Here is a 26,130-nt window from a genome sequence, read left to right on the forward strand (position 1 = left end):
CATGCTGAAAACTCCATTCAGACTCTTTCTGAAATTTCTAACGTCAAGTCTAATGCAGCCTTATTTATTCCTCCCGTCACATGAGGATTTTCTGTTGAGAGAATCATCTGCTCGTGTTTCAATTTTCCCCCGCTCCCTCCCATGAGCCGATTCTGACATCAAATCAAATTAAGACGTGATTAAGGAACTGGAAAACTAAGTTTTTGAGCGCTGGAGATCGGAGATCCAGACATGGCCCTGATGAATGAGGTTAATAATGTAATTAAGCCCTAGATATGACACGGTGTCGTTAGCCTGCAACTTAAAAACGGAGGTCAGAGGAAACACGGTACAATGATTTCATTAATTAGGCGTTCAGATTAAATTTAAATAGAGCAATGTACATGCCGGGTCCTACAGCACATAGAGCCACAATTATTTCGGCAATTAACTTTTCGATTTGTCTTCTCAAAGCTACATCAGATTTGTCCGATGGTGAAACTAAGATCTCTTCCAATAGTCCTTGACATTTTACATTTATGCACTGACCCCCCCCCCCAATTCTCTAAACTCTGCCTAAAGTTAGGCACCTACATCGGCGTGACTAGTCAATACAGGCACCTAACTTACCCCCCCCCCTTTTTATAAAACCATACCGCGGTTTTAGCTCCGACAGTCATAGAATTCCTATGAGCGTTGGAGCTGTTACCGCTGTGGCCGGTGACAAAACCCACGCTTTGGATTTGTAAAAAGGGGGGGGGGGTTAATCAGTGCCAATAATTGCCATTAATTGGACCTTATTGAAGTTAGGTGCCTAAAAAAATAAAATAAAATAAAAAATTAAATTAAATTAATTAAAATTAAAATTAAAATAAAAATAAAAATAAAAATAAAAAATAAAATAAAATAAAATAAAAATTGGCATCTAGTCCAAAGTGCCCACTCGAGAGTTGGTATGGGGAGGATCATGGGGGTGTTTTCAAATTAGATACCTGATTCATTGTGAGCCTAACTTAGGTGCAGGCACTAAGGCCAAGAAAACCCTGGCATAAATAAGGCTGTTTAGGTAACTCTTAGTGTGATTCTATATAGCAGTGGTTCCCAACCCTGTCCTGGAGGACCACCAGGCCAATCGGGTTTTCGGGATAGCCCTAATGAATATGCATGGAACAGATTTGCATGCCTGCCACTTCCATTCTATGCAAATCTCTCTCATGCATATTCATTAGGGCTAGCCTAAAAACCCGATTGGCCTGGTGGTCCTCCAGGACAGGGTTGGGAACCACTGCTATATAGAGCGCCTAACACCACACTAGTCGAAATATATAGAATAGGGAGCCGAGAGCCACATTTTTCATTGCTCTTGGTCCGCAATATATTTTCTTGCCCAAGATCTGCTTTCTTCCTTGTAAATGTCTATACATATTGCAATTCGGGGCAGTGGCATTGTAAGGGGGGAGGGGCGAGGGGCGGCCCGCCCTGGGCCCCATCTCTGTGGTGCCTCTCCACCCTCTCCCACACATCTTTGATTGGCCCAGGATGGGCCTTAGGCATCTGGGCCAATCAGAGCCTCAGGTCCCTCCCCAGCACATCCCAGGATGCTCCGGGAAGGGGGAAGGCCCATCATTTTGTAAGAGGCGGGCCTGCCAGCCAGCGGGTAGGCATCATCCAGTCAGATTTCCTGAATAAGATAGAGAGGGGCGGAGGGGGGTTGTCAGGGGCACGGTGGAGTTGTTAGGGGAGGGGCCGACAGCTGGAGGGAGCGGGCACCACTCCTGCTGTAAGGGGGGGGTAGGTAAGTAGAGTTGAGAGGTTGTGCAAGTGTGGCAGGAGAGAGTGGGTGTATTCTGCGCATGTGCCGATTGCTACCACCAGTGACTCGGTTCAAGTAAATTTAGCGAGCCTACGCTTTGCTCCACGAAACTCATTAGCATGCACCGTTTTTGGAGAATGGCTTGACTTTTTAAAATCGTTACAAGAGCGGCTTTGACAGCAGCCTGTCGGTTTTTACCGTAGAGCTTTGAGAATCTTCCCCTTAGTCACTGGACCTAAGCTGTATTAGGCGATCACAAATAAAGGGTGAAAACTTGGTGGTTTTACACAGTCATGTGGTGTCTCACAAAATGGATTCTTTTTCTCTCCCAGAAGCAGAAGAAGGGCTATAGATCCAGGCTGCAGCCAAGAATTCTGGGAGGTTGAGTCCACAGAACACACTCTGTTTACATGTTTTAAATAAATATTTATCTTATAGAAGAACTGCTCACATGAAATGGGGCAGAACAAATGGGATGGTCATTTGATTACAATGCATTATTATAAGGGAGGGGTGGGGATAGGAATACCATATTTAACGACAGACAAACCTGGACGCATTGTCCCGCCCCATTTCATCTCCAGCCCTGCTCCCAAAAAGTCTTCTCTCCTTTTGCACGGATGTGTGCGACATCATCCGTGCACGCTTGTTGAAGGCCCTCCAGACGCGGCCAGAGCTCAGGGATTTCCAAAACCTGGACAAAGTGCTAGGTTTTGGAAAGTCCGTCCAGGAATCCTGACAGACCTCTAAAAAGAGGACATGTTCGGGTTTCCACTGATGATCTGGAAGCCCTAGGTGGGGAGGGAGAGTTATTTAGTTTAGCTCGAGAGTCACAAGGAGGGTCAGATGTGCAAAAGGCACACATGGACAAAAGTGACAAGCAATGAAGCCCAGCAGAGTGGCCCTGGGTCTAATCACTGAAGGGACTGACTTTGATAGGGCCAATTAGAAAGTGGGTCTTAAGGAGTCATTTGAATTTCCAGCAGGAAGATTCCTGGCAAGGTTCTAGAAGCAGGGCGTTCCAGAGCGTGAGCAGGCGACTAGCAAGGCGAGAACGTTATCTGAAGATGTCTTGGGATAATCAATCAATGCTGGTGTGCAGACTAAAGGGATCTAAGAAAAGACAAAGACTTCCATAGGAGTATCAAATGCACGAGAGAAAATTTTAAACAATATGTCTTGGGTTGCTCGAGTACGGTAGTTTTGAGGTAGTAGAAAGCACGCACAGGATGCGCAGATGTCTGTGAGTGTTATTTGTGTTTTGTTTTCTACTGGCTCATCAGGGTCTTAGGCCCCTCCCAAGGCATCCCAGGATGCAACAGGAGGGGGGAAGGCCCACCATTTTGAAGAGGCGGGCCCACCGGCAGGAGGGAGTCGGCTCCGAGGGAAACGCATTGTTTCCCATGCATACTTTACGGGCAGGGTCGGCTATCATAGCCTTACTTTCTAGTCAGCGCCTGAGCCAATCAGCGCTCAGGCACTGACAGGAAAGTAAGACGACGACAGCTCAGGCTCTGCACGGGAAAGAGTGCGTTTCACTGCAGTGCATTACACGGAGTGCTCATTAGAATACTAATGAGCTCCTTGTAATGCATTAGCATAGGATTCTCTGAGAACTCTTATGAGCACTGGCAGGATAGTTTCCTTGCAAGTAAGACTGATTACCCAGGGGTGCCCACACTTTTTGGGCTTGCGAGCTACTTTTAAAATGACCAAGTCAAAATGATCTACCAACAATAAAATTTTTAAAAAACACAACGCACACTGTACGCATAGAATTGTTAATTATCATTCCTATTCCGGGGTTTTTTCAAAGAGGTCAAAGCAGATGACTCTATGCACTGTCACCTCAGTAACAACCATACAAAAATAGACAAATACCCACCCCCTCCCTTTTTACTAAACCACGATAGCAGTTTTTAGCTAAGGGAGCTGCGCTGCTCTCGACGCTCATAGGCTCCCTGCGCTAAAAACCTCTATTGCAGTTTAGTAAAAGGGGACCATATTGTAAAATACAGAGAGCAGATATAAATTCAGACACATTTTGATCACTAAATTTAAAATAAAATCATTTTTCCTACCTTGTCTGGTGATTTCATGAGTCTCTGGTTGCACTTTCTTCTTCTGACTGTGCATCCAATCTTTCTTCCCTTCTTTTAGCCTGTATGCTTCCTCTCCTCCTGACCTCATCTTCCCCCCCTCCCCCAACGTTTTCTTCCTCTCTCCCTGCCCTCTCTTTCTTTTTCTCTTCATGCCCCCTTTCTTTTTTTTCTGTTTCTCTTCTTTCCTTCTGTCTCCCTGCCTGCCCTCTTTCTCCCTCCCTGCCCTCCCCCAAGCCACTGCCGCTGCCATCGGATAACAGGCCCCCAAAGCCGCCCGCCGCCGGCCAAGCTCTCCTTGCTTCGGGCCCACCAGCATTCCTCTCCCCAACGTCAATTTTGTCGTCGGAGAGGAAGTTCCGCTGGCCTGAACTTCCTCTCCGACGGCAGAATGACGTCGGGGAGAGGAAGGCTGATCGGCCCAAGATCGACCTATTGGGAGAAATGCTGCCGGGTCCTGCCTTTGAGGAAACGGAAAGTAGGCAGGACCTGGCAGCAAGAAGAGCAAATCGCAAGCTTCACTGACCTGTCTCCCGCTTTAGCCCGCGAATGGGGCTCTAACATGTGCGTGCTGGCTTCCCTTCTCTCCCCCCCCCCCCCGGACATAACTTCTGGTTTCAGAGGGAAGAGAAGGGAAGCCGGTACAAGCACACGTTAGCCCCCGGAGCATAAATTCTCCAAGCCGGTTTTTTTTTTTTTTTTTTTTTAATGTTGAGCAGCGGAGGCAGCAGCAGAATTTAGGAGCAGGCTAGTCAGGAGGGGAAAAAAAGAAGGGAAGAAGGGAACCCGCTCTGCGATCGACTGGGGTCGCCTGAGCGAGCGACCTGTCGATCGCGATCGACGTGTTGGGCACCCCTGGATTAGACCCTTTTGTGCATTGGGGCCTGTCGTCATCATCATTGCACCTTTGTCCTTAGTTCTGGTATCAACAGCAACTTTCCGATTGCATTTGGTGACAAATAAATAAGATCTGAATATAGTGATTTATCAGGGTAATATGTCAGTGTCTTTGGACCTAGATTGCAGCCATGTGCATGGGAAGAAACAGATCAAGGCATTCGGATTTTACTTGATTTATAATGCTTGAAATAATGGTCTCTACTGCCAGATAATTGCTCACAATTGGATTTGCATGTCTCATGTTAAGGATGAGAGTACTTAATGGAAGGCAGGAGCAAATATCATGATAAGAAGACTACTGCTTTAGAAAATAAAATGTCAAATTACATTAAAAGGACGTGTGGAGGAGTAGCCTAATGCTTAGAGCAGCGGTAGAACTAGAGGTTGCAGAGAGGAAGACTTAGGAGTAATGTAGGAAATTCTTTTTCACAGAGAGGGTGGTGGATGCTGGGAATGCCCCTCCCGAGGGAGGTAGTGGGGAGGAAAATGGTGATGGAATTCAAAATAGCATGGGATGAACAAATGGTATAAATTAAAGAACTAAGGCCGGTATTGGACAGACTTGTACGGTTTGGGTCCCATATCTGGTGTTTCGGCGTAAGATGGGCTGGGGAGGGCATCAGTGGGAACTCCTCCAACTTGGAACATCAGGACGTTAGTGGTCAGACTTTATGGTAGATATCTTTAAAACAATGGAATGGTTGGATAGGCTGGAGGGAGGCTTAGATGGCAACTTCAGCAGCTGAATTAAGCCTGTTATATTTTAAAAATCTGCCACATAATTATAGGCACTCGACAGGCCTTGCAAGGTGGAGGGAGAAACGTCCCTCCTCGATGGTTGCCATTTCAGATGGATAGATCATACTCTAATACGCAGGGGTAAACTCTGGATACCAAAACATTCTTAATAATTAAAAAAAAAATTCACCTACTTGGACATCTTGAACGTTAAAACGTCTAGACTGCCAGGACGTCTAACTGTATTCATCATGTTCGACCACAAGAAAGTCCAAGTTAGAAAGTCCAAATCACCATTTAGACAAGGGAGGGACCACCATTCTAATGGACTGGCTACACAGACATGTCAACAGGGCAGTGGAGCACCTTAGAGGGCACTGCTGTGAACTTCACATAAAGGGTGCCAATAATACATCTCACCATATAGTTCTTATAATTTATGCTGAGCCCTGCAAAACTCCCCTAAAACTTACTGTACTCACCTGTCTACCACCCCACTAGCCCTTATGGCTGCAGGAGACAGGGGGCAGTATAGTAGCGTTTTGGCAGGTTTTATAGTGAGTAGAGTGGCTTAAGGGCCTGGGTCCTCCTCTCTATGGTTCACTACCCCATCAACCAAGTTACTTAAGACACCTGGGTGATGCTCTATTAGGCTTTCCTATACCAAGTACTCAGTGGCGTAGTAACAGGGGTGTGGGGCGGATTGCCCCATGTGCCATCTTGGTGGGGGTGCTGGCACTTCTCCACCCCCCCGCACCCCACATTTACCTTAATACTGACGTGCACCCTTAATGGTGAGATCCTAACAAGAACGGTAACAGAACGAGACTTGGGGGTGATCGTCAGTGAGGAGATGAAGGCTGCCAGTCAGGTGGAGCAGGCTTCATCCAAGGCAAGACAGATCATAGGTTGCATACGCAGGGGTTTCGTCAGCCGTAAGCCGGAAGTCATTATGCCATTGTATAGATCCATGGTGAGGCCCCACCTGGAATACTGTGTGCAATTCTGGAGGCCGCATTATCACAAGGATGTGCTGAGACTGGAGTCGGTGCAGAGAATGGCTACCCGGATGGTCTCGGGACTCAAGGATCTCCCGTACGAAGAACGGTTAGACAAATTACAGCTATACTCGCTCGAGGAGCGCAGAGAGAGGGGAGACATGATCGAGACGTTCAAGTATCTCACGGGCCACGTCGAGGCAGAGGAAGACATCTTCTTTTTCAAGGGTCCTGCGGCAACAAGAGGGCATCCATGGAAAATCAGGGGTGGGAAACTACGAGGTGACACCAGGAAATTCTTTTTCACTGAAAGGGTGGTTGATCGCTGGAATAGTCTTCCACTGCAGGTGATTGAGGCCAGCAGCGTGCCTGACTTTAAGGCCAAATGGGATCGACATATGAGATCTATTCACAAGGCAAAGGTAGGGGAGGATCATTAAGGTGGGCAGACTAGATGGGCCATGGCCCTTATCTGCCGTCTATTTCTATGTTTCTATGTTTACTGCACAGGATTCTGGTTCAAGGTAAGTGTGATGAACGTCTGAGATGAAAACGCTATGTACTAACATAACACTCTTTTCCATGGATATATTCTGCACACCTCCACACACTGAAGAAGATAACTATATATCACACTTCCTAGAAAATAATTCCACGGTTATGAAAGCTTGAAAGCAAAAGCTTCTAGAGCACCCCAGCTAACAAAGAATTCTGCAGGTGCAAAATTGCATTACGTGATATTAGAATTGCCTTTTTTTTATTTTTTTTATTAAAGTCTGTGGCAATGTTATTTCTGCTTGACGCACAAATCAACTTTCAAGTGTCACAAGATTCATGCACCATAAACATAATTCTTCCTGAAACAGCGTGTGACTTTTACTGCTTTCTGTACTAAAAATTGCACGACTGCAAGAGTGAACAAAAGCATCGGTTCTCAATCCTGAAATCAACAACTCTATCAAATGAAAGGCTTTTTAACAGTGCAGTACTGGGAAAAGGACTTTACTAGGCCACTGCAGGCTAAAACAAAAGAACCCGATGGGTGAAATCAAGTGCCACGCACAATGCTTTACCTTGCACAAAACCATTCCCTGGTCAATAAGACAAGTCTGTTTAATTCCTCAAACCCTAATACCACCAGATCCTCCCACAAATTAATAACTACAATATAATACTAAACGGAACTCCTTGCAAAATATATATCAGGAAATCACTGGAAATACTAATTAGTTTTTTGGAAAAAGAGAAAATTTCAGTGACTTCTAGACCAGTTTAGTGCAAACTTTTTTTTTTTTTTTTAGCTATGGCACATTAAATGGAGCAAATGTTTTTTGTGGCACGTTAAAATTGAAAAACCAACAAAAAATTAAATTTGTGAGTTATTTATTTAGGGCTCCTTTTACGAAGGTGCGTTAGGACCTTAACTCGTGGAATAGCGCCTGCTAGCTGCTACCGCCTCCTCTTCAGCAGGCGGTAGTTTTTCAGCTAGCGTGCGCTAAAAACGTTAGCGTACCTTCGTAAAAGGAGACCTTAAAGTTCTTTAAGCTATATATGGATAATTGTAATAACGGTGAAACTAAAGTAGATAAAATGGAATTGCCAATCAATGCAATGGATGTGTTTGTTTTTGAGTGCAAATTAACTCAAAACGCGACTTGATAGTTGACAAGCAAACATGCATTTCATCATCCATCATCTACAGTCATTTTCTTTCTTTATTTAATTTCTGTTGATAATAATAATAATTTTATTCTTATATACCGCCAAAGCCATGATAGTTCGAGGCGGTTTACAACAAGAGGTGCTGGACAATCAGAGAAATGGTCACAATACAAAGTCATTGAATACAAGCTTACAGAATGGAAGAAGTGAAAAACTATAAAATCCAAGTTCACAAAGATAAGAAGATCCAAATGGTAGCAAAGCCTTGATTGCTTTGTTGACTCAAGTTAGGATAACGACTGCATAAAAAATAAAACTAAGATTACTTGCCATTAGTTTTCAAGGACCAGTCACGTCAAAGGATGATGCTTGTCTGGGCATACAGCCACTCATAACATTGACAGACTCTTGCGTACACGACCTTCATGTCATCTATTCGAGTGTATACTTATGAAGGGAATTTTTTCAAATAAAGTAAAATTCTGGAATCTTTCATAGCACATCCTGAATCCATGGCACACAGTTTGAGAGACACTGTTCCAGATGGTTCCATCTGCTCCTTACGGAATTGTGTTTTTTGAAGCAACACAGTATAATATTATGCGGAAGAGTCAAGAGCCAAACCCTAGTTTTATACAGTTTTTGTGTGTGTTTTAGATATTTTTATTGAATCCACAAGAATTTTTCTCCACAGTCTCCATGTAGTGAATATACTATATGATTAACTTTTATGGGAGGGTGCTGGTGCTATGCTGGATACCTTATATAATATAACAATACATTATAGTACCTGGATGCAGCCTGATCTACATGCTTCCAGATTTCCTGCTAGTTTTCCAGTTAGTACAGTTGTATATTTATGACTTCTGATTCTGGACCAGGTGAAGCACTCGCTCAGGATGTTGATAGGATGCCAAAATCCCAATCCGGCATCTTTCCCTCTAGGAGTCTGCAGGTTGATCGGACTGGGATTTTGGAACCCTTTTATCACCGGTGCCCTGAGCCAGAGCCTCACCTGGTCCTTAGGATGGCACAGAAGCTTCTTTTCTCGCCAGCTCTGAAGCTGATGTGGAAAACTACTGCAGGGCATTGTTGATGACATTAAAATGTATTCCCTCCCACCTCCTGACATGACTTCCACCTTTCACCAAATAAGACTGAAAATCTTTGATGTCTTTCGACACTTCCCCTCCCCCATGACCCGACCTCGTCTGTATTAATGCCTCCCGAACAGGTTGTGACTAATTACGTCACGTTTTAACTTCGGTGCAACTGTCATAGGTTAGTGACGGTTCTTGTGTGTTAACTGAATGAGAAAGTGCTGGGGGGTGCCCCCTACAGTTAACATGGAAGTTTGCAATTACACAGAGTTAATTTTGGTAATTAACATGCAGTAACTGCAAAATGTTAGGGACTGATTTTATAACAGGCCACCTATGTGAGAGGTCCAAAAAGGCACCCGTTTTCAGCTTATGGTATTAAGGAAACATATATGCCTGTGTACCTTTGCAAAATAGGCTTCCAGATTCATCTCCAGAAATGCACAAATGTCAACACATGCACTTAACATAGTAAATGTTAGAAGATAAAGACCTGCACAGTCTGCCCCATCAAGGTGGCTAAAGCTGAATCTGGCATTCTGCCCAGGTTTCACTTCTTCATGATCAAACACTGGCATACTTAACATAGTAACATAGTAAGTGACGGCAGATAAAGACCTGAACGGTCCATCCTGCCTGCCCATAAGTTATACCCATTAAAAAAATACATGATTAGATTAACTTGTCTCTTCTTTGGTATTTCTGGACCATAGACTGTAAAGTCCACCTGGTATTGTCCTAGGTTCCAAATGCTGAAGTTGCCGTCCAAGCTCACTCCAGCCTATCCAACCATCCCGTTGTTTGCAGGACATCTACCGTAAAGTCTGGCCAGTAACATCCTCCTGTTCCATATTAGTGGAGTTCCCATTGATGTCCATCCTACACCGAATCACCATATATGGGACACAGACCTTGCAGGTCTGGCCAGTACCAGCCTTAGTTCGGTCTTTAATTTACATCCTTCATTTTCTAATTAGAGATCCTCTATTTTTATCCTCTATTTTTGTGATTCCTCTCCACCACTTCTCTCGAGAGGGCATTCCAGGCATCTACCACCTTCTCCGTAAAGAAGAATTTCCTATCATTGCTCCTAAGTCTTCCCCCCTGCCAATTTTGGGGCACAGCTCTAGCTCTACTTCCCAGCTACTGGAATTGCCGCTAAAGCCTACTCCAGCTTTGATGCTGATCTGTTTTGCAATTCATGTGACCCAAACCGTAGCGGTCTGCCCGGCAATGGGGCCTACTTCCCAAGTGCGGGAGTTGCCATTGAAACCCATTCCAGTCTTGATTCTGATCTGGGTTGGTTTTTTTTTTTTGCCATTTATGGGACTCAGACCGTAGCAGTCTGACCGACATTGGTCTTACTTCCCAAGCTCTGAAGCTGCTGTCGAAGTTGACTCCAGTTATGAGGTTATTTCAATTTTCCTTTAATTGGATTCCATCCTTTTTCTCCATAGTATTTCTCTGTGTTTATCCCACACATTCTTGTATACATGCATTTCCTAAAATATGTGCATACGTTGCAATTCCACCTCTGCTCCGTCTGTACGATGCCCCTGGGAATGCCTTCATGCAGAAAAGCAGACACACATTTTCCCTATGTGCATTTTTTAAAAGCTTATTTGATTGTGAATTTTATAAAGCCCTTTTCTGCATGTAAAAAAACAAGCTTTACACATTGAAAAAAAAAAATTAATTTGCACTTTAGTTAATTAGGTGCCATCGACTTGTGCTCGAGTCCTAGTGACTTGATGAATTAGTTTTGTGCTAGTCCGGAAAAGTCCTCCAGCGTCATCCCCATGGTTGTCTTCAACGTGTCCAGCCACCTGATTGCAGGCCATCCTCTTCGCCTAGTTCCTTCAATCTTCCCAAACGTGATGTCCTTCTCCAATGATCTTTCTCTTCTGATGGTGTGACCAAAATAAGACAGTTGTAACTTCATCGTTTGGGCTTTGAGTGACATTGCCGGCTTGATTTCTTCCAGAATCGATTTATTAGTTCTTCTCACGGTCCACGGCATGCATAAAATCCCTCTCCAACACCAAGACTCAAATGAGTCAATCGTCTTGTCTTGTTTCTATAGTGTCCAGCTTTTGCATCTGTAATGGACCACTGAGAAAACGATTGCGTGGACAAGTCTGATCTTCGTTTGTAGTGTTATTTGCGTGCCTTTGAACACTTTGTCAAGAGCCTTCATTGAAGAGCAACCAAGTGTTATTCTGTGGCGTATTTCTGCCCTGCTAGTTGCTTCTTTGATTACAATAAAGCCCAGGAGATTGAAATCCTTTACAACTTCTGTCGCCTTCAAACTCAAAATCTTCATCATTTTCCTAGATGATCTTTGTCTTCTTTATGTTCAGTTCTAATCCCATGTTATGACTTTTGGCTTTGACTTTTCTACAGCAGATACATGTCTCCTTTGCTGCTGGTAATGAGCATTATGTCATCTGCATAGCGCAGGTTGTTTATATTTCGGTCAGTAACTTTGAAACCAGTGCTCTCTTCTTCCAAATTAGCTTTTCTGAAGATGGTTTCGCCATAAAGGTTGACCAGGTAAGGTGATAGAATACTTCCTTGCCTGATGCCATGTTTTATTGGAAATAAGTCGGTGTTGTTCTTATTTTCTTATGTTGTCATATTCCGTTCTCACTGCAGCTTATGCAAACAATTATGCCCCAAAATAAAGAGGTTTAAAAGTGAAGTTCTTCACATTGCTAGACTCCGGTAAAATTATTCTCTGAACATAAAAATAGCCTTACTGGGTCAGACTAGTGGGATTGGCATGTGGGATCTCTTCATGGAGGTAGTTAGGGGGTTGGCCATTAGTGTGGCAGACTAGATGGGCCGTGGCCCTTTTCTGCCGTCATGTTCTATGTTTCTATGTTTATCTAACCCACTCTCCCATCTTCATGGTGGCCAACCCAGGTCACAAGTATCTGGCAAAAACCCAAATAGTAACAACATTCCATACAGAATCCCAAAGAATAGCAATATTCCATGCTACTGATCCAGGGCAAGAAGTGGTTTCCCCTATATCTGTCTCAATAACAGACTATGGACTTTTCCTCCAGGAACTTGTCCAACCCTTTTTTTTAATATATACCAGCTTCCTTAACAGCTCATACCACATCCTCTGCAACTATTCCAGAGCTTAACTATTCTCTAAGTGAAAAAAAAAAATTCCCTCCTATTGGTTTTAAAAGTATTTCCCTGTAACTTCATTGACTGTCCCCTAGTCTTTTAGTATTTACTCAATATTTCCAAGGGTGACCATAAAAATCTCAGTGCTCTTCTTTTGTTTAAGAGATGGCGTACATGTTAGCGCTATTTCACTGAACACCATAGCAATGGTTCACTTCTATAGAATGACCGAGAGAAACTCGTATCCTTTTCAACCAAACTGGCTTGCTTTTCCTGGAGATTAAAGCGATAAATCAGAGTGATGTCAGCTGGGAAGTTTTGCCCTTGTACTGCCTCTGCTTCTGAATGAATAAACACATCTAGAAAATCAACACAGAGTCCCTGTGGATATCCAGTAGTTTAAGAATATGATGCTTTGCAGTTGATCAGAGAAACAGAATTTAATGGCTGATGGACATGGCCAGGATGCCTGTCTTTTTTTTTTTCCTGCCAAATTCTGTACCACAAGGAAAAAAGAGCAGACAACCTGGCCGTGTCTATACGTATGTGTATATATCTATTTTAGAATATCTTTGAATGTTTAATATGGTGCTTTAGGTAGATTGTGAGCCTTTTTGGAAGGATAGGGAAGTGATCCGACAATTGTAAGAAAAAGCAGTTTATCAAATAAGCTGAAGAAAGAGGCAAGAGAGATGTCTAAACCCAACCGTCAGACATGTTTATTCAGAAGAGCAGGATCCGGGTTTCGGCAAAAGAACTTGCCTTCTTCAGGGGACAGCATGCGTAAAACCTTCTTTCCGCACACGCTGTCCCCTGGGGAAGGCAAATTCTTTTGCCGAAACCCGGATCCTGCTCCTCTGAATAAACGTGTCTGACGGTTGGGTTTAGACATCTCTCTTGCCTCTTTGTTTTGGTTTTTTTCTTCTTTTCCCTCGCTCTATCAAATAAACTGAACATACAAACGTACTTCGTTATGCAGAGGGGGGGAGGGGATTCTGCAAATGATGTCTAAAAAGATAGGCGCCTATCTCTTGCCAGTCACACTTAGGTGCCTGCCTATCACAGAATCATACCTGTAAAGTAGGCCTGGGTTTTATATTGATTGAGAGCTTCTATACTGCTTCTAATGACTGGGGAGTCAATTCAGAGCGGTTTACATGAGCTTCTGAAGAGATGTTACAATACATGGAGCTCTATGGTGGTGGTACAATACGGAGTTATGCCATAATCATCCTACTTATGTTGCTGGCACATTGATCATCCTACTTACGGTATATGCACACATTTTATACCAGATCAATCATCCTATGTATATACAGTATACATATAATACTAGGTTTACTATTGCAGCTAAATTCTCATTCATTCTCTCTCTCTCTCTCTCTCTCTCTATCTACACCTCCTAAGGAGGTTGCCCATTTCAACTAACTATAATCTATTTACACCAGGGGTCCCCAAAGTCCCTCCTTGAGGGCCGAATCCAGTCGGGTTTTCAGGATTTCCCCAGTGAATATGCATTGAAAGCAATGCGTGCACATAGATCTCATGCATATTCATTGGGGAAATCCTGAAAACCCGACTGGATTGCAGCCCTCAAGGAGGGACTTTGAGATCCCTGCCCTACATTGACCCAGTGTTTGCTCTGAGCTAGTAATAACACCATCATGTCTTCCTGCTTCGAGTCTGGAATACTCTAAACAGAATACCGTCTTTTCTCTAATATTCATCCAGGCAATTATGAGAAACACCAGGTCTTCTGAAGTCAAGGGTGGGCGATTAACAGAGGTATTATTTCTCTCCTCCCTGTGATGACCATTTCTCTTCTCCACCCTACCCCTAGGGATGACCATCACGTCTGTCTTCCATCTTGCCTCCTTGAGTAACTGCCCTTATGCTCGTCCACCTTCCATTCTGACCACCATGTGGAGGTTCTGGTGCAAGGCTGGTGTGAAGCCTTGACTATCTGCACACACTCAAGGCCCCCAGTATACTCACATATACAAAGTCTTCAACATATGCAGATTCTCAAGACCCTGCACCAGTCCAGCATATAACCTCAAGATCAGGTAAGAAGAGAGATCTGGTCGTCTCAGAGGAGAGATGGAGGGTGGAGAGCAATGCTAAAGGAAGGGGGGTGGAGTTGATTTTTTGGGGAATCTTGATTTGGTTTTAAAACCAAATGTTATAGTGTTTGGGGGGTGGGCAATTATTAGAGCGAATATGGCATGAAAGAAAAGCCCCCTTTTTGTAAATTTCTAGATTACTGTATTTTCACGCATATAACGCGCACACGGGTATAGCGCGCGGGAACAAGGAGTTTATGTAAGAAAATTTTGGTATAGCACGCCCACACGTATACCGCGCATGCTCCTTATTCTATTGCGATACGGTGTTTTCTGTCTTGCTGGCGCCCTCCTCCATCTTCCTGCACCGTTCGCTGAAAGCCGCGGGTAGCGGATCCTATGTGCCTCTTGCGGCTGACCCAGAAGTGTTCCTCTGACGTCACGACGTCAGAGGGAACGCTTCCCAGCTGCAGGAGGCACACGGAAGCCGCTGCTGCGGCTTTCAGCGAACGCTGCAGGAAGATGGAGGAGGGCGCCAGCAAGACAGAAAACAATTGTATAACGCGCATGGTTATGCTCGGTTTGTAAAATCGTGTATAGCGCGCGCGTTATATGCGTGAAAATACGGTATATTGATTTTAAATAATATTACTTGAATTTTAACTAGAAAAAGGTGATAAAACAGTAAGAGGCTGATTCAAGGTTCAGAAAAAAGGCAAAGCAAAATCAGAGAAATGTCCGCAAGGTTATTCTGTATTAACACACCTTTTGCCCACGGATTTTATTTCCTGCAATCTTTGAAAGTTTGAGAGTTAATGAGTGCAAATCACCTTCCTGTCTATGAACTGGGAGATCACGTCAAACGAGTCCAAATATTCCCAATGCGTACTTTTGCTCAATTCTAAGCCCACGGCAGCCTTTATTTTGTGCGAGGCAAGCTGTTGGTGAGAGGATTAACACCCCGATTCTCTGAATACTCTCACAGCTCCACTTTCTACCAGAGCTCTGGGAAAGAAAGCTTAATTTTAAAATGCACCCTGCTAGAGAAGCAGCAACTGGAAGGTGTTGAAATGTGATGTTGTCAGATAAGGAAAGTCAGGCAGTGCATCATCTCAACGATGCACTGCCGTCTGCTCCAGGAATATCAACCAGAAATAGAAATACACCAAAATACCAATTAAACTCGTTTGTAACCTTACACGGCACGCTTTTGCACCCTTAGAGAGTGCAAATGATTAGCATGATCATGATACGAGGGGGTGCTGAAAAGTTCGCAGCCCAACCCTCCCCCGCAAAGATCACGGCCACACGGAACCCCCCCAACACACACACACTCCCAACCCTCCCCCCTGCAAAGATCACGGCCACACGGAACCTCCCCTCCCCACACACACACACTCTCTCAACTCTCCCCCGCAAAGATCACGGCCACACGGAACTCCCCACACACACACACTCTCAACCCTCCCCCCGCAAAGATCACAGCCACACAGAACCTCCCCCCATCCACACACACACTCTCAACCCTCCCACCGTGAAGATTGTGACCAGTCCGACACAAGGCCCACCAAGGTCCCAGTTAGGGCAGAGAGAAAAGTAAAAGGGAAAACCTGGAAGGGAAATTCCAAGATCTCCCAGGGCCATGATTCTGTTAATAATGCCTTTGACCAGCAGGGGGTGCCTGAATTGTCTGAGGAGGAGTTAGGAGATCTGTGCACAAGTTGCCACCGGGGGAGCCCAAGAGCCCCAGGCAGGTCTGCTGACTCACCCAGAATAGGGCACGCCCCTAGAGTATGTAAGCCTGTAGTTGAAATCAGTCAGAGAGGCCGGCTAGCAAAACCGTAGCATGATTTTTAGTGCCGGCCATGGTGGTAACAGCTCCGACGCCCATAGAATTCTTATAAGCATCAGAGCTGTTACCACCACAGCTGGCGCTAAAAACCACGCCACGGTTTTGTAAAAGTGGGGGAGGGGGGCCTATGAGGTAATTCTTGCCCTTATTTATGGTGTAATCATTCATCTACAGACTCGTCATCAAACACATCGCTGCTGATTTTTTTTTAATTTTTTTTTTAATCATGGATACAAAACATCATATTTAATTTAATAAAAATTATTTTCCAGTCTTTTACTATACAAATAAATATCCAATTATTTAAGTCTAGCTCGGTTTCAATCCCTGCCTTCCGTTCCGTCAACAAACGCATGAAAAGAGTTTTACAAAATTTGAAATAGTTTGCCATCTTTTATTCCTGTGGGAAATTGCTCCATTGACCAGGAACTACTCCTGTGAAAGATCTCCAACGTATAAGCTTAAGATCCTACAATTACCATGTTACATAACTGATTTGACTGAAGAGAACAGCGTAGCTCGTATTTCTGCATTGTGTTCAATAAATGTTGAAGACCTATATTACAGCAGGGCCTGCTATGCCAGGCGAAGAATTTTTAATTTAATCCAAAGCTCCATAAGGAGCCACTGCAATGATATAAATAAACATTATCATATGACATTCTACAGAGCATGCTTACAAACTCCAGAAGGAAGCTTTCTTTGGCACAATACAAGAAGTATAGCGAGCATTAGCAGTAAATCTGAGCGAATGAGATCATACTCCACTTACACCATGAAAGAGGAGAGAGAAAGTGTTAGCCAATGATTCACAGATCTGCCTTTAGTTAAGACTTTGCAGAGGGGTATATGACCAAAAACAGAATGAAATAGGGACAATGCATACAGGCAGTCCTCGACTTATGTACAGCTACAAAATGGGGGGGTTGGTACTGGGGGAAAGTAACCTTGAAAAGGACTTGGGAGTGTTGGTGGATACAACAATGAAACCAACGGCGCAATGCGTGGCGGCTTCAAAGAAAGCAAACGGAATGTTGGGTATTATCAAGAAGGGTATTACAACCAGAACGAAGGAAGTCATCCCACCGCTGTATCGGTCGATGGTGCGCCCGCACCTGGAGTACTGTGTCCAATATTGGGCACCATACCTTAAGAAGGATATGGCGATACTTGAGAGGGTCCAGAGGAGAGCAACACGAATGATTAAGGGTATGGAAAACCTTTCATACGCTGAAAGGTTGGAGAAACTGGGGCTCTTCTCCCTGGAAGACCGATAGCGCAGCTTAGTAAAAGGAGCCCTGAGTTTTGAGAATTTGGCTCCAGGTCAATTGACACTGGAATAGAGAATGACATGGTGACAAAATTCATCACCGTTCCCGTTCCCGCGGATAACCACGGGAAATAATCCCATGTCATTTTCTGGTGTCTATTTCAACCTCGGTCCTTCTACACCAGCATTCTTCAGAGCAAAGCTTGCGGGTCAGTGGTTGTGGCCATTCATACTCTGATTCTTATGGGAGCCAAGGTTAATGAAGCCATTGTGACATCACTGATGTGATTGGCTCTTAGGCACTGGTGGAATGAGGCATTATGACATCACAATATCTGCTCTGGATACCAGAGACTGTCATTTTCTAGTGTCTGTTTCAACCTCGGTCCTTCTTCAAAGCAAAGCTTGCGGGTCAGTGGTTGTGGCCATTCATACTCTGATTCTTATGTGAGCCAAGGATAATGCAGCCATTGTGACATCACTGATGTGATTGGCTCTTAGGCAGTGGTGGAATGAGGCATTATGACATCACAATATCTGCTCTGGAATGTTGCTGCTCAATCTCAGCATTCTTCAAAGCAAAGCTTGAGGGTCAGTGGTTGTGCCCAATTATACTCCTATTCTTCCCTCTCTCCTTAAAGAATGACATGAAGATGGTTTCCCGCGGGGATGGGAACGGTGATGGCTTTTTTACAGTCAGTGAACCTCGACGTCGCTTATACCTTGCTGCTACTCTGCAATTTTTTGTGACTTTTTTTGTTTTCCTTTTTTACCATGGACCCCTGACGAAGGTTTGTCCGAAACACGGACCGTGTCAGGTCCCTTGATTGGTAAAAGGGTTTGCATATAATTATTTTGTCACAATCAATTTTGCCTACGTCTTGTACAGATCTGCAAGTTTTGTTTTGTTTGAATTTTGTCACCGTGTCATTCTCTACACTGGAAGACTGAAAGCATGGAAATAGCTCACCTGAAGCTCAGATTTGGCGGCGGTGATTAGCAATCTAAAGCCAACCCAAACATGTAGAGCATAAGTGTCCAGGAGTGGGACATTTTCCTAACAATATAAATTGTTAAGTTCGTTGAGATGCCAAACTATAAAAGGAAATCCATTGATTGCATACTCAACTCGGATGGCAGCTGATGTAAAAACAGCCGAGTTAAAAGCTGACCATTTAATTGGTTGATACATGAACAATGATTTTGCATAGCTTATCTGTTAAACATTAAGACATTTCTTTCAAAGAGACTGCCAGTAATTACTCCTCTTAAACAACAATCTATATCCATTTAATTATTCCTTTTAAAACAGTTTTCACATCAGCAACAATTCTTGGAAGTGCCGAGCACAATCCTGATGCAGCAAGAATGCTTTAAAGTCTTCCAAGCATGAATATGTATGACAAAAATCTAAAGCTGCTTCCATAAAGACAGCCAAAATGAAGAGCGTCGCAGAACAATCATCAAAAATGAAATTCACAATAACAGCCGTCCACTACGATCCAATGTTTTCTGCTGAAGGGGCAATGAATTGCATTAAAACTAAACTAGGCAGGAAGGTTTCGATTCATGAATATAAAAGTGCCAAGGAGAAGCGATTACAGCATACAAAAGAAAATGCATTGCATTAAGGAAGGAAAAGAACAGGGAAAAACAACAAGCAGTTAGAACATAAGACTTGCCATACAGGGAAAGGCCGAAGGTCCATCAAGCCCAGTGTCCTGTTTTCAACAGTGGCCAACCCTGGTCCAAAGTTCCAATCAGCAAAACAGATTTTATGGTTCATAGACAACAACGCGGAAGACAAAGGCGCGCGCTGACAACTGAGCGCAAGACGGAGGCGCGCGCCGAAAAAATTGCTGTTTTTAGGGGCTCCGACGGGGGGGTTTTGTTGGGGAGCACCCCCAGTTTACTTAATACAAATCGCGCCGGCGTGTGGGGGGTTTGGGGGGTTGTAACCCCCCACATTTTACTGAAAACTTAACTTTTTCCCTAAAAACAGGGAAAAAGTTAAGTTTTTAGTAAAATGTGGGGGGTTACAACCCCCCAAACCCCCCCCAACACCCCCCCAACGCGGCGCAATCTGTATTAAATAAAGTGGGGGGGGTACCCCCCCACGCCCCCCCCCGTCGGAGCCCTAAAAACAGTAATTTTCTTCGGCGCGCGCCTCCGCGCTGCGCTCAATTGTCTGCTCGCGCCTTTGTCCCGGCGCGCTTTTGACCTGACACCGATTTTATGCTGCTTATCCTAGAAATAGCAGTGGATTTCCCCAAGCCATCTCAATAATAACTGCCTAGGACTTCTCTTTTAGGAAATTAGCCAAGCCTTTTTTAAACCCCGCTAAGCTACATAAGCTGTACATAACAATTTATCAAGCCATATTTCATACCATTTAATGCTATCAAGGGGCCTCTTTTACGAAACCCACGAGGCAAATGCTCTGATGCCCACAGGGAGTGAATGGGCATCGGATCATTTGCCACACGGCACTGATTAGCACCGCTTTATAAAAGGGGGCCAAAATTTAGCACATCTGAAAAATTTGAGTTTTTGAACAATGTATGGCAGATTCACCCTTATAAATTCTATATTATAGGTGCTGTTACTCACTTATTACATGTGCAAATGTAGTCACATACCTGTGAAATACCAAACTTCAGCCTAAGCTCTGTTCTATACATGCTTTAACTTACATTGTGCATACCTGACGGGGGCATACACATGGGCAGTACTCTCACACATGCACACAAAGGATGCCTAAATAAGATCATGAGTTGCCATACTGGGACAGACTGAGGGCCCAGCATCCTGTTTCCAACCGTGGCCAACCCAGGTCCCAAGTACCTAGTTAGATTCCAAGGGGTAAAACAGATTTTATATTGTTATCCTAGGAATAAACAGTGGATTTTCTCAAGTCCATCATGGACCTTTCTTTTAGAATTATCCAAACCTTTTTAAACCCTGCTAAACTAACTGCTTTCACCACATTTTCCAGCAATGAAGTTCAGGAGTTTACAAGTTGAGTGAGGAAATATTTTCTCCAGTTTGTTTTAAATCTATTACTTAGTAGCTTCATTGCATGCCCCCAAGTCCTAGTATTTTTGGAAAGAGTAAACAAGCGATTCACATCTACCCCCATGCCACTCCACTCAGCATGTTATAGACATCTAGCATATCTCCCCTGAGCCATCTCTTCTCCAGGCTGAAGAGCCCTAGCCACTTGAGGGAGGAGAAGACATCTTGGCTTGGTAGACAGAATACTAAGAGCAATAATTGGGGATATTTAGCTGCCTATTTAGTTGGCATGGTGGAGATCTGACAACCAGTGTTTAAGCATGGATGGCTGAAGCCTGCGCAGAGTGGCTCTGGCCTCCTTGTTAGGCAGGTTGGATGGACCGTACGAGTCTTTATCGGCAGTCATTTACCATGTTACTGTGTTTATAACTTATAGACTCGTACATTACCCACATCTCCAGCACTTAGGTGTGTCACTTAAGCCAGCTCCATGGCAAGTGTATGTGCTCAGACCTAATACAGTCCTGTGGCCACATTCCTGGGAGCAGCTTGTTTGTATTGAGAGATGTAAATAATGTTTGTAGCTTTTAAGGCAAGCTGCCAGTGCTGCTGTAAGCAGAATGGACTAACTCCTCCCCCCCCCCCCACCCACATACACTCCTGTCTGCTCTGTGTTCAGACTCCATTTTAGCCAGCCATATTGCCATAGGAAAAGTATTGTTCTCCATCTGGTTTTTGACCTTTGGAGATGCTAGAAGTAGCTTAGTAGTCCTAAGTTCTGAAGTAGACCAAAGTCTGTTGAATACACTCCGGCCTATCCCTACCTCTGGGATGTGTTGGTAGAGCGTAGACTTTCACAGAAGGCAAGATTCCTTAAAAGAATTGTAAGTTGATTTATTTCTTTGTTTTGAGTTCTGCACGTATTAAAGATTTACTTAAAGAATTCAGAGTCCAGATCCAATGAGTTTATGCTAACAGGTATCCTCTGGGAGAGCCAGGAATATATAGGCATATACAGTATATTCGTGATTATGCTAATATTCTGCAAAAGAACATTTCTAGTGTAGGTTCCTACCAGGGGCCCTCAGTCTCCCATACAACCTGACTAGTGACTAATGCATTTAGCTACTTTAAATATAATAAAGCATGGGGACCGCCATCTTTAAAACCGGTTTCTTTTAAAAAAGGTTGAAATGTGGAGACCACGTTACGCAGCTATCATGGAAAATCAAGGTTCAGTTCCCAAGAATATCATCCTCTTAGGCTGGCCAGAGGTGGGGATGCCTTGGTGACAGAATTCACAGCTCCTTGGATGGAAAGGAGTCTCGGCCATAGAAACATAGAAACCTGAAGGCACATAAAGACCAAATGGCCCATCCAGTCTGCCTACCCGCAGTAACCATTATCTCTTCCTCTCTCGAAGACATCCCACGTGCCTATCCCAGGCTTTCTTGAATTCAGACACAGTCTCTGTCTCCACCACTTCTTCTGGGAGACTGTTCCACGCATCTACCAACCTTTCTGTAAAAAGGTATTTCCTTAGATTACTCCTGAGTCTATCACCTCTTAACTTCATCCTATGCCCTCTCATTGCAGAGATTCTTTCCAAATGACTCATGCGCATTTACGCCAAGTACGTATTTAAACGTCTCTATCATATCTCCCCTCTCCCGTCTCTGTCTCCATATGCCTTATGACAAAGACCACAGACCATTTCACGATAGTGACATCTATTGGCCAGAGTTAAGGCAAAGCTATACAAGGCCAAAGAAAAGACACAGTTTATGGCCTAAGCTTAAAGGCTTTTGTTCTGATTTCTTGACTAGAGAGACATTAGTACTGTTAGTAGTTGTATTGTACTGCATTGAAAAGTACATTAGAGAATGACACGGGGACAAAATTTCCCCTGTCCCTGCGGGAATTCATTTTCCCATCCCATCCCAGTGAGTTCTGTTCCTGTCCCTGCCCCATTCCTGCAAGCTTTGTCCTCATTTGCACAAACCTCAAACACTTTAAAATCATATGTAGCAACATTCTAGAGCTCAAACTGTGATGTCATAATGCCTCATTCCACCAATGTCTAAGCTCCGTCCTCATCTGCACAAGCCTCAAACACTTTAAAATCCTAAGTAGCAACATTCTAGAGCTCAGATTGTGATGTCATAATGCCTCATTCCACCAATGCCTAAGCTCCGTCCTCATCTGCACAAGCCTCAGACACTTTAAAATCATATGTAGCAACATTCTAGAGCTAAGATTATGATGTCATAATGCCTCATTCCACCAATGCCTAAGCTCCGTCCTCATTTGCACAAACCTCAAACACTTTAAAATCATATGTAGCAACATTCTAGAGCTCAGATTGTGACGTCATAATGCCTCATTCCACCAATGCCTAAGCTCCGTCCTCATTTGCACAAGCCTCAAACACTTTAAAATCGTAAGTCTTTGAGGCTTGTGCGGTTAAGGCAGAGCTTACAGGAATGTGGCAGGGACACCAACAAAAGTCATGGGGACAGGATGGGGAAATTGAGTTCCTGCGGGAACGGGGACAAATTTGCCCCCGTGTCATTCTCTAAAGTACATCTATAACAAGTAGTGCTAACCTCATTAATGCTACATTAACATGAGATTTATTAAATAACAACTCTGCATTTCAAAGCATGCAGTTAATTCTATCGTTCTTTTTAAATGTATCCAATATTTTCATGAAGCAGATGTCCTGACTGTATTACAGTTTCCTAAATCAGGTTTCAGAGAGAAATGCATCTTATGAGCAAAAATCAGTAAATGAGCACCAGCTGCGTAGCTTAATACATTTCTTGACTAGCTTGTAAGAGATGACACTTCCCTGCTCAGGTCTGAAAACAGTTGTCATTACATTTAATATAAAATTTGGTTTGTTAATTTTTAATATAGAAGAGCAATTGATTTCAAGGCCTTGTGCCTTCAAGCAAGAGAGTTCATCATATCTATACAAGGTGACAAACTATATTGCAGAGAGACTGCCGTTTCCTACAGGAGTTACAGCCAATAAATCAAACGAAAAGTTTAACTAAGATTAAACAGAGGGTGGATTACCAAAGGATTATTAGCCCTGACCTGGCGTTCTCCACGAGAGACAGATTATACCAATATAAAAGGCTAAACAGATGCAGTAGATCAATACCAATGTCATACTTTGCTGCACCTGAGAACACAAGACTAAATGTGGAATACGTCAGCAGAACAGGATTTATTTCTGTAAATAATTTTCTCTGCAAAAAAAAACCCAACATGTTGAAATCACTATTACAAAGAACTGGCACTCTGTGCACAGCTCGAACATTTCCAAAGTACAAAGAGGGCCATATTTTGGAGTTACCAAAGATCAACGTGTCGAGGTTTCTCTTTGCGTCCAACAAAATCGGTTGATGACCCAATGCTCACTCTCTAGAATGCAAGGCTTGGGAGATGGGGGCTTTACCATCCCTGTCTATGATTTGTAAATAAATCGCTACAGACAAGTGTCATGCCAAAACTGTTAAAAAAAACCCAAAATGCTACGATTAAACCTAAGTTGAACAGGGCTAATCTGGGTGAAAGAAATTTAGGAAACTATAGGCCTATAGTGTTGAATCACTGTTGGTAAGAACCATAGATGAAATAAGAAAAAGTATGGATAAGAATAAAACATTTCGTATAGTCTCCTTGGATGTATCATCAGCGTTTGATACGGTGCATATCGATAGCCTAGTGTGAATATTGATGAAGATAGGCATAGAATGTGGGGTATATAAGTGGTTTGTTTCATACTTTCATGATCGTTCAATTAGAGTTAAGAGTAATGAACACGTATCAAGTACAATGCCTATGTTCAAGGGTGTTCCACAAGGATCAGCACTCTTCGCTTTACTTTTTAATCTTTATATGGCCTCTCTGGGAATTGTGTTTCAACAACTGAATGTCAGCTATTGTTTTTATGCCGATATTCAATTTTTTCCCCCGATGAGTGATCGGAGAATTGAATTGCAAATGAAACTATCGATGTGTCTGAAAGCTGTGAATGACTGGATGGTAGATCATAAATCAGATGTGATGTTGATTGGAAGGAGTGAAGACCCCATGTGGCCCCAAAATATTGACAAAAATATGAAAACTTATGATACATAAACAACTGAAAATTCTGGAAGTCTGGCTATATTCGACATGGAGTATGAAAGATCAGAGATTGGCAGTGATTAAATCTGCATTCTTCACCGGCGCTTACTTAAACCAATGTTATCAGGATATGATTTTTGGTAGGTGGCACAGACCACAATTATTTCAAGGATGGATTACTGCAATGCACGCTGTTTGGGAATGGTGTCTTCATGGCGTAAAGCTTTACAGATGATTCAAAATGCCGCGGTACGCTTGATATGTGGTAGAAACAAATCTGAACATGTTACACCATGGCTGAAAAAGCTTCACTGGTTGTCTGTAAATTGTCATATTGTTTTGAAAGTCCTTGTGTTGGTCTTTAAAGTGGTCCATTATAAAATTCCTTGGTATTTGACAAAGGTGATGAGGGAGCGATGCAATTATCTACAAAGGAGTTTTTACATACACATGAAAATACGAGAGTACCTATACTCTCAAAAGCAGAGGTATTATTATTTCAGATATCAGAAATTTCAAGTTTCAAGTTTATTGTATTTTGATTAAACGCTTAATCCAAATTCTAAGCGATTTACAAATTACTAAAATTACAGTTTTGAGGGAAAAATACATTAAAAGACAGACAATACATTAAAAAACAAGATACGTGAGGAAAAATATGGGGAAGAGTTACAATATGTTTAAAGAGTAAGGAACAAATAAGGGAAGCACAAAAGGGGAAAGGGAAAGACTTAAAGCTTCAATAAAGCTTATGAATAAATAATATACTGTGAAAAAAATTAGATGGTTAATTAGCAAAAGCATCGTTAAAGAGAAAACTCTTTAGTTTACCTTTGAATTTTTCTATATTGGATTCTTCCCTTAAATAGATAGGGAGAGAATTCCAAAGTTGGGGAGCTGATACAGAGAAAATTACCTGCCGACGGGTGCTTATGATTTTTAGAGATGGGATTGATAATAAATGTTGTTCTGTGGATCTTAATGTTCGGTTGGTGGAGTATGGAATCAAGTATTTATAGATAAATGCAGGAGTTTTGAAGAAAAGAGTCTTATATGTAAGCAAACAAATTTTATAAATTACCCGATGTGTAACTGGTAGCCAATGAGCATCCCTAAGTAGTGGTGTAACATGGTCGAACTTCTTTGCTTTAGTAATTAATTTAATAGATGTATTCTGAATAATCTGAAGTCGTTTGATTTCCTTTTGAGCAATACCATTATACAGAGCGTTACAATAGTCTATCTTAGATATAACAAGAGAGTGAATGAGGATTTTAAGAGACTTAGCGCAGAGAAATTGGGAAATAGAACGAATTTGTCTGAGCCTAAAAAAAGAGAATTTAACGATACTGCTGATATG

At 43.1% G+C, this 26,130-nt stretch overlaps 1 protein-coding gene across 2 annotated transcripts in view; it reads right to left on the bottom strand.

Moving 5' to 3' along the window:
* The window catches only part of SLCO3A1 (solute carrier organic anion transporter family member 3A1), a 214,752-nt gene that overhangs the window by 112,663 nt on the left and 75,959 nt on the right, over window positions 1–26,130 (bottom strand). The gene's annotated exons all lie outside the window — the stretch shown is intronic.

This window comes from Geotrypetes seraphini, chromosome 14 (assembly GCF_902459505.1).
Source record: "Geotrypetes seraphini chromosome 14, aGeoSer1.1, whole genome shotgun sequence".
Taxonomy (NCBI): Eukaryota; Metazoa; Chordata; class Amphibia; order Gymnophiona; family Dermophiidae; genus Geotrypetes; species Geotrypetes seraphini.